The 10,180-nt window shown below is 37.4% G+C and overlaps 1 pseudogene; it reads left to right on the forward strand.

Moving 5' to 3' along the window:
• Window positions 1-9,390: 9,390 nt before the first annotated feature.
• LOC115032246 lies at window positions 9,391-9,501 on the forward strand (annotated as a pseudogene).
• Window positions 9,502-10,180: the final 679 nt, after the last annotated feature.

A 10,180-nucleotide genomic window follows, 5' to 3' on the forward strand; every position in this document is an offset into this window, starting at 1 on the left:
TGCTCCTCCTCCTCCACCTTCTTCTTCTCCTTCTTCTTCTCCTTCTTCTTCTTCTTCTTCTTCTTCTTCTTCTTCTTCTTCTTCTTCTTCTTCTTCCTCTTCTTCTTCTTCTTTTTCCCAGGTATTTGGTCATAGTGATGAAAAAACAACAAATATACACGTTTTCTTAATAATTATAAAACCAGGATCTGGAGAGATGGCATGGTCCTTAAGGGGGTTTACTGTGCAGTCATGAGGATCAGGATTCAAATCTCAGCATTCACATAAAGAACAGAGCATCCCCCAAATGTCTATAAAGTCTGTTCTGAGATGATGTAGACAAGGGGATTGTTGGGGGCTTCCTGCCTTTCAACTGAGTAGATAAAACTTCGGTCTTGGATTCAGAGATGAGACCTACCTCAAAGAAGTAAGTGAAGAGTCATAGAAACCATCTGATACCCTCTTCTAGCCTCTATACATTCATGTGTATGTGAACACATTCCCTAATGTACAAAGACACCAGACAAATCTTTAAAAAAGTAATTATAAAACTCACAAAAGAGGAGAACAAGCAAGAACCAGAAAAAAAAAACACGTATGAAAAAACTTATAACTAAGTTTTATGAGACGACAGATTAATTTTTTAGAAGATAGCAGACATCTTCAGAAGTCATGTTAGCAGTTTGGAAGAATTTATTTCAAGCTTGCTGACATGAGGGTATTTCTTTAGGAAAAAATACATCATAACAACTCCAATGGCAATAACCGATGTGTGCCTCATTTCTGGGTTTTAATTCAGATCTGATTGCGGCAATGCTCATTGTCCATGTTTCTAAAATTGGTCAGCCTAACAAACTGAAGTAATTGCAATCAGATGTAGATAGGAGAAGGTCGGCAAGTTATCTGGTAGGGAAGAAAATCTGTGTGGGCTTTTAAAAGGCAACCCTGCCATGCTGGAGTATCCCCTTTCCCACCCCATCTCCCCTCCCTGCATTCCTGTTCCTCTACCTTCCTCAACAAAACTTTATTATTTGAATTTAAGTCATAAAACAGTCCACTAAGCTCGTGAACACTAACAGTACAATGAGAATGTAACTCTCCAGAAACAAAGACATAGCTGGAAACATAAGCTGACCTAGGAGTAGGAACTGACAGAGAAAATCAAAGGTTCCAAGGAGATCTTTGAATCTCTAGAAAATACTCAAAGACTCTCCAGTCATGTATTTATGAATGAAATGGAAACTTCTACAAAACATTTCTAGTATCCTTTAGCATGCTGAGTTATCACCCCCTAGAAACCTTTCCCTGGGACTTTTAATTTACCAGATAACTCACATGAACATGATTATATTGAGTGAGATGGGTGTTGAATGATCCCTTTGCAAGCTAATGTTTCATAAAATGGAATAGAACATATAAAACTCCCTTTTGCATTTGATGAGTGATAGTCCAAAAAGAGTGAATATGCTGTTAGTGAAAATGATGAGTTTTTGTGAGGAGGTGACAGAATTTACAAGGCATCCTGATTGCAATTCTGGTCCTGATGTCTATGAACTTTCAAAAGAACATGCATTATTTAAAAACACCTAAATAATTTTTTGCTCTCTCTCTCTCTCTCTCTCTCTCTCTCTCTCTCTCTGTATGTGTGTGGGTGTAAGCATGTGTGTATAATGTGTGGTGTCTCCCCTACCCCAGCCTCTTCCTCTGAAGCCAGACAATGCAGCTCAGTTAGAAGAACAGGATTCACAGCCAGGCAAGGGAGTTAGGGACAGCTCTTCCTCCACTTATTGGGGAACCTGCATGAAAACTGTGCTGCAGGCTTAGCTCCAGCCCATGCTCTCTCTTTGGTTGGTGGTTCAGTCTCTGGGAGCCCCCAAGGATCCAGATTAGTTGACTCTGTTGGTCTTCCTGTGGAGTCCCTGTCCTCTTCAGATCCCTCAGTTCTTCTCCCAAATCTTCTGTAAGACTCCCAGAGTTTCATCTAATGTTTGACCATGGGTCTTTTCATCTCTTTCCATCCATTTTATTATTTTTAAGGTGCTGGAGTAGACTTTATAAATGGTTTGGTGCACTTCAGAGCTAAATTCTGTGGGGATTCTGTGGAACAATGTAAGGAATGTAAAAGACTAAGTAAGGGTTGACATGCAGCAAACATCAGAGAGTTCTCCTGTCTCCACATTAGATTCAGTAAGAACAGCTCCATGTATTTGTTTTACTTTGTTAGACTTTCAGTGAATGATGCTTTTGAAGAAATTGTACTTTAATAAAAATGAAAAATAGAAATAAAATTTGAGAGCTTTAGAGGTATAATATATTGCAGTATAGTGTATACCAGTTCCAGATATATTTCCTGTGCTACATGGGTAGGTGCTGGATATATCATTTACTTATGATCTAACTCTGTTAAACGCCCATTGTTAGTTTGAATATTTGTTTTAGTGAATCACTCACTATTTTGTGAGTGTATAGTGATGGCAAGTATGTTATCTATGAATCTTTCTTTTCTGTGCATGCTTTATTTGACCTCCCTGCATGTCTTATTTTCTTGCCTTATTGCATTGTTTAGCATCTTTATTATAGAGTTCAGTGGAGGTGGTAAGAGCATATATCCTTGACTAGGCTGTTTTTTCTTTAGGGCAATGTTCTTAACTTTTTAAAAATGATGTTAGCATTAATTTCTACTAAGTGTCCTTATTAAGTTGGGGAAGCTAAATTTTTCTTATTTTCTTCATTTACATTTTGCTATATCCTCTTTCCTAATTTCCTCTCCAAAAATCTCCTATACCCTCCCCCATCTTCCTGCTCCCCAACCCACGCACTCCTGGAGGAAGCTAATTTTAAAACATAGTATTTAAAGAAAATAATGAGTGAGTATTTAATTTGATTTCCTTTATGTCTCTCTATAAGGGCATATGTTTTTATTTTATAGTTTATTTATAGGATAAAATACAGGGACTGATTTTTTTCTGATGCTAAGCTGTATCATTGAAATAAATAGCATTTCCTTTCACCATGGAAATGCTCCTATGAATTGCTTGCCCAAACTTTTTTTTAAAAATTAAGGATACTTATTTCCACACTCATGAAGAATTTTGATTTGTAACTGTGCTTGGCACTCTATTTCCACTTATGATAGAGACATTGGTTTTGTTTTTGGTTAAGGTTGGCCTCATAAAATGATCTAGAAATCATGTCCTTTTGGGTATTTAACACAGTTTTGTGCTTAGTTGATATTTTTCCTTCACTAAATGTTAAGAACTCCCTAAGAGATAAAGTCTTAGCAGAAAAGTGTTTGTTGGAAGATTTTACCTATGAATTAAATGATTTCTAAGCAACAATCTGGCATTAAGACAGAGCTCATCTCCTATGCTCCCTTTTCTGAGGAATCACATATTATTCTTGCTTTTATCCCATGTCTGAAAAAAATTCATAGTTCAGGAGATTGTGTCCAGTGTCCTGTTGTTCAGGGTGAAGCAGTGAGTCCTGTCTCTGTCCCTCCCCATTACCAGAAGGGGAAGACTTTGCTTTTGATATGTTCATGCTTTAAAGGGTTTTGGTCAAACAAGACTAGTGTTCCACTTTTAAAAACCTGGTTGTGGTAGTGCATACTGGTAGGGTTTGCTGAAGGAGGCTGAGACAGGACCATGAGATAGAGGAGAGAAGTTGGAAAGAGGAGAAGATAGCATGGGGTGCCAAAGGGTAGGTGAATCATGAAAACATGGCCATGAAGGCTGGCAAATTGGAATAAGAGTGGCCCAGGAGAAACATGGAAAATTATATATCAGGGTTATCAATAGAGAAGTAAGCAAAATAGCTTACAGGGTAAATATCTGCCCAGCTCAAGTGATTTCAAGGCTTATTATAAATATAAATGCTGTATGTCTTTTATCTAGGAACTAAATGATTCAAGGAGGAGTAGAAAGCTCCAATTAATATTAAATATTTGCAACACCTACCAGTGATGGCTTAATATTTAGGACATTCAGTCTGTTTTGAGGAAAACTAAAATAGGTATTCTGCACACTTGTGTAAGTTTTGCATTAAAAATGGGATTTTATAATATTGGCAATGTTGTTTTCTATGTTCCTAAGGACTTTGTAATGTCTTTGTCTTTTCAAAAATTTTAACAAAAGTTTCTCAGTTATAAATCCTTGTGGTTTCTTCTAATTCTTTAAAGTTTATTTTAAAAAAGCTTCAGCTACTGTCATTTTAATTAAATTGTAGCTAAACTGGGTCAGTATTAACCCCACCATTCATTATTCTGAATTTAATTTTCATAAAATTAAGTAAAATATTTCAAAATATTTTTACCCATTAAATTACTTTTGAGACTTGTCCAGATAGACATTAAAAAGTATAATGACTTTTGATTTAACTTTATAAAGGATGATAATAATTAGTGTTTTTATTATATTCTGATATTATTAATCAGTTCAACATTATATGCTTTTCACTGGAAAAATAAGTGACTGAGCATACATGAGAAAAAGTTATGAATATATATATGTTTTAGTTTAAATGTTAAATTTATTTATTTATTTAAGTATTTGTAGGCAGGATGGGAGCATTATGCTAATGCTTAAGAACAAATACATTTACTTGCTGAGCCACCTTGCTGATTCAGAAATATGCTTATATGTTGTATATATTAACAGGAGGGATTAGAAGGTCTTAAAAATGTGTCAGTCTATAATACATTTTTACTTTGAATAATAATCCAGTGAACAATAACCCAGTAACAGTAATCCAGTGGAGTTAACAGAGCTACGCACTTAATTTACTTCAATGGAAAACTTTATTGCTTTTCCATGACAACAGTACTGACTACTTGATGACTTAATATCCATTCAGCCTTAATTAATGTCAGCAAGTTGTTTTGACTGTCCTCTCGCGCTCAAATAAAGGCATACATTTGGTTGACACTGAACAGTAGATCGAGCACTTCCTATTAAAGCCAAAACAAGATCTACTTAGTGTTGGGAATTGTATAACCACTCCCACACTCAATTCATGGCTTGAAGTCCTAACCTTAGCAGAATGTGTTTGGAAATAGGGTCTTTAAGGAGATGTGGTAAAAGAGAGCTCTGAGATAACATGACTGTCATCCTTACAGAAAGTTAGTAGGCCACAGGCATCAAAGAGAGATAGCACAAACACAGAGAGGAAGATCTCAGAAGACACTTAGTTACTTAACTCCTTGATTTTGGACTTGTCTTGAGAAATGTCAGGAAATAAATTTCTATTGTTCAAACCATCAATCTCTGGGTCTTTGCCAAAGTATGCCAAACAAACGGTTGCGTCTAAGTATGGTTCTTTCAAGGTGGACTTTGGAACTGTCACACAGCCCAGATAACTCCCACAAACCATTTCCCCAAGCTCTTGTCAATCCAACATAAGTTCATTTTATGAAAGCAGCTGCACACAGAAGACCTAGCAGGAAAACATTTATTACCTTGGATTGAAAAGAAGGGAAATTAACTGTGCTTCCTTGCTTTGAAATATTGATATTGTTTCAATGTATCATATTTGCTGGGGGCCAGCCCCAGCTGTTCTTCTTTCTTGGTGGTTCATCTTGAGCAGTGGAGGGGGAAGTGTGTTGTCTAGGGCAAGACTTGGACTTACAAGATATTTAGGGTTTCTGTTTAAATATAAAATGTTTACCTATCTTAAGTTTAAGTTACTCTGCTGCTGTAGCTGACCTGCCTGAGTTCTGCTGAGGCCAGAAACTGCAGTCTCTGGCACTTAGCACCTCACCATAAAGCAGCAGGGGATTAAGTAAAGGATTAATTGCTAGAGCCTTTTCCTCTTGTCCAGGTCCCTCTAGTTTGTCCTGCTAGGAGGAGGGTTAGAGCAATACATTTCTATTGAACTAGGAAAAAAGAATCAAGCTCGGAGAAAGAAAAATGTTTACACAAGAAAATATGGATTGGGGGCTGGTGAGATGGCTCAGTGGGTAAGAGCACCCGACTGCTCTTCAGAAGGTCCGGAGTTCAAATCCCAGCAAACACATGGTGGCTCACAACCATCCGTAACGAGATCTGACTCCCTCTTCTGGAGTGTCTGAAGACAGCTAAAGTGTACTTACATATATAATAAATAAATATTAAAAAAAAAAGAGGCAGAGGCAGGCAGATCTCTGTGAGTTCAAGGCCAGCCTGGTCTACATAGTGAGTTCTGGGACATTCAGGGCTACACAGAGAAACCCTGTCTCAAAAAAAAAAAAAAGAAAATATGGATTGAACTCATAAATTCATATACATATTCATGTTTACATATTCATCCATTCAAACCAGTTGGGTCCATCTTACATAGTTATCCCATAATTACATATTTACACACACACATCCATACCTACACATGTATATGGAGCAAAAGACCAAGCACCAGAGCAGAAAGAACTCACTCATTCTGGATGAAAAATTATCTCCAATCTATATTGCATTGAGAAAGAAAAAGCTTTTACCCTTTTGTTGCTAAATAAATTAAAGGCAAGTTTGTAAGAAGAAAGCTTTGGTTTTTGTTTTGTTTTGTTTTGTTTTGTTTGTTTTAATAAGACTAAGCTTGCCTTGTGGAGCACAGGTCCCCAATGAAGGAGCTGGAGAAGGGACCCAAGGAGCTGAAGGGGTTTGCAGCCCTATAGGAGGAACGGCAATATGAACTAACCAGTAGCCCCAGAGCTCCCTGGGTCTAAACCACCAATCAAAGAAAACACATGGTGGGACTCATGGCTCTAGCTGCATATGTAGCAGAGGATGGCCTAGTCGGCCATCAGTGGGAGGAGAGGCCCTTGGTTCTGTGAAGGTTCTATGCCCCAGTATAAGGGAATACCAGGGCCAGGAAGCAGGAGTGGGTGGGTTGGGGAGCAGGGTGAGTGGGGAGGGGATAGGGGATTTTTCAGAGAGGAAACTAGGAAAGAGGATAACATTTGAAATGTAAATAAAGAAAGTATATTAAACAAATAATTTAATCAATGCCCCCCCCCCCAAAAAAAAGAATAGACCTGTTCTGTCCTGTGGTAAGGAGAAGCCTCTCTGTTCCTTCCGCGCTCTCTGCAGCTGTTTCTTTTTTCCTCTTTCCCACTGGTATTCTGCATATTTCAGTCTTATTCTCTCCTCCTGCTCTGATGTCACAATAATGCCCTTACTCTCAATACCATTGCTCCCAAGGCTGTGCCTTTACTTCTATGTTCTTCTTGAGTTCTGCTTAAAAGGTCGTTTTTTTTTTTTTTTTCTCTCTTTGTCCTCAGCACTTATATATCTTTCAGAATGCATGATCACATGGTAAAAAGTTCTCCACAAGATTACACATAAATTCAAATCATAAGTTGAATAAGAAGTGTAAAATAGAGAATGTTTACATGCATATCCATTAAGAGTAATTATCTGGCTAAACCTTCATCATCTATCACCAGCTCTACAGATTTATGGCGAGTTAAGAAAAAATTTTGTGACTAGTGTGTTAGTGAAGTTTCACATAGATAAACCCAGTCAATACTTTATTTTCTGTACTTGCATCTATAGTAAATCTTTAGTTACCTTTTTATGGCCTTTGGCTAATGGTTTTACAACTTATACTCTAAGTTGTAGATGCCTCTTGATATCTCAGAAGCAATTAACTGGTGACCCTTAAAGACTTTCAGAGTTCTCAATGCAGTTTTGACATCAAAAAGGACTTAATTGAAGTCCTATTATAAATGAACTTAATAATTACTAATATAAATTTAGAAATTCTTATAGGATCATTATTAAGAACTAAGAAATCATCTATTTGTCTATATAGCATCACTACAAGACAGTACATCTTCCTTCTTTTGCACAAAAGGGTAGGCTAATACCTAGTGACACACACACACACACATATGTGTATATATATATATATATATATATATATATATATATATAACAGGAAAATATTAATATCAGTATTAATATCAGGAATCTTTCCTAAAATTAAATTCCTCTTGGCCTTGCCTAGAGAACCAATTCCATCATGTACTTTAACATGGTGGAACCATCTCAGGAAGATCACCTGCTAGTTATTAGCTTCTCCTTGATGGCTCCTGGCACATATTTAACTAGGTATCCATCAAACCCAAATCCTTCCTTGACTTCTTTCTATTGATTCTCTCTCTCTCTCAATTTAGTGTCACTTACTTCTGAGAGGCTTGATTTAAAACATTATTTTAATGTTATTGTTTCCTCCCAGACATCTCAGAATATAAACACAAGTATTTTTATTAGATTTTTCCCACTTTTCATGTCAGTATGGATATTTGCATAAGCTCATTGAGAGTCTGACCTCCTCTACAACAGAATATATGTAGACAAATCTATTGTGCAACAAAAACTTTAGTTGAAATGGCATGTTTTAAAATTTACCTCTCGAATGCCTATATGGTATGAGCATAGCTAGAGATTATGAGTTTAATGTGTATCTGGAATTGGTATTATAAAGACATCATAGAAGACTAGCCAGACACCTACCTGCCAATGTTTTCAGAGCCCTGGCATTACAGGCAGGAAGAAAGATCTATTCCTTGCAGGCACATTTGTAAGTACTGCAGTTCTGCAGAATCCAGGAATTCACATGTCTTCATACTTAGTCCCAGGAAAACTTCATAAGTAGGATTGCTTGGGCTTATGTCATAGCTTCCAGGGTTCAAATGTAGCTAGAAAAACTATGTGAACCTCAGAGAGAAACACACTACATTCTACAAGATTTTGCACACATCTCTCAGAAGGAACCTACCCTGCTTCATAGCTTTTCTATTGTTTCGTTTGGTTTTTGAAATAGGGTTCCATGTAGTTAGCCTGACCTTAGACTTCTTATGTGTCAGTTGTGATTTCTACTGCCTGATGCTTCTACTGTAGTCTACCATGTGCTGGGTTCCAAGTGTGTGCCACCACTTAGAGACCAGGGACTAAAGCCACCTCTTATGAGTTATGGTCTTACAGGCAGCCTGAGCAAAGTACATTTAGTTAACTACTTTATACCTGATAGTGTGTATATGTATAACAGAAATGTTTCCTGTATTTATTTAATATAAAGGTTTACAGCAGGGGAGCTTGTCTCAGAAAGGTTTATATTTTACATAATGGGATAGAATATGGTCTTTTCAAATTGACAATTAAAATCAGGTCAGGATGAGGAATAACACAAATTATTCAGAGATTGATCTTATAAAGATTAAAAGAAAAAATCATATACAGACTAAAAAGAAAACTCTTTAACAGTAGAACTCTGGAAAATACAGCTGTGGTAAAAGAATATTAATGAAATTATAGCATTTCATAGCACAGTTGTGACTGTTCTCAAATGCTGTTAAGGCAAATTCCTCCAAAAGCAAGACAAGAGCAAATCCATGGTCATAAAGAGCTGTAAGAAGGAACAGGAAGAAAGAAAATACCCTGCTCCGAGAGGCGTGACAGGTGTGACTGGTGTGTCTCATGTGTGTCAGAGAGGAGAGAGGTTATGTCTCAGTGTTCTGACCTATAACATCTGAATGAGTAGTCACCTAACATTCTCTGAAAAAAAGAAAAAGAAACAACCCTGAAATGACAGCCTGAGGTGATCACCAGCCCAGTGCCATGCAGGCCGGTGGGGGCAGACCTGGCAGGAAATGAATCCCACTCCGACTTCAGAACAAGCCGAACAGAAGCAGGCCTGCTCACTCTTCCACCAAGAACACCACACCAGTCTCTCCCACTATGCTGCTGCACATGGAGTTTCAAACTCACCTTTGAAGAGATTCTGTTGTGCTTTTCCCATGACCCTAGGAAGGGGCTCTGAGAACTTCTCATTAGCTTCTGCTACCAGAGACTCGGTAGCCATCTGCTCCTGCTATAGAATTATTTTGCACTTACTTCTAAACTTATTTAAAATCCTTCTCTGCTCTCTTTCATATGGCTTGTGATGAAATTATCTGACTTAAGTAGCCAAAAGCAATCAAAAATGATGGAAAAAAGACAAGAAATGGTTTGATTTACAATGCAAATGATCTGGTTCACTCTCAAGTAGAAGAACAAATTACATTATCTGCCATTTAAATGGTGAGGAAGGCACTGTTAGGAGCCACTGGCAGCCAAGGGAGTGGGGTTCTCTGTGGCTCTTGGCTCTGGGGAGGGCTCCAGGGCACAAGTACTATTGGTCTGATTCACCACATGTAATTGGAATGAAAAACAAAAAATTGAATACAACATAA

This window comes from Mus caroli, chromosome 10 (assembly GCF_900094665.2).
Source record: "Mus caroli chromosome 10, CAROLI_EIJ_v1.1, whole genome shotgun sequence".
NCBI lineage: Eukaryota > Metazoa > Chordata > Mammalia > Rodentia > Muridae > Mus > Mus caroli.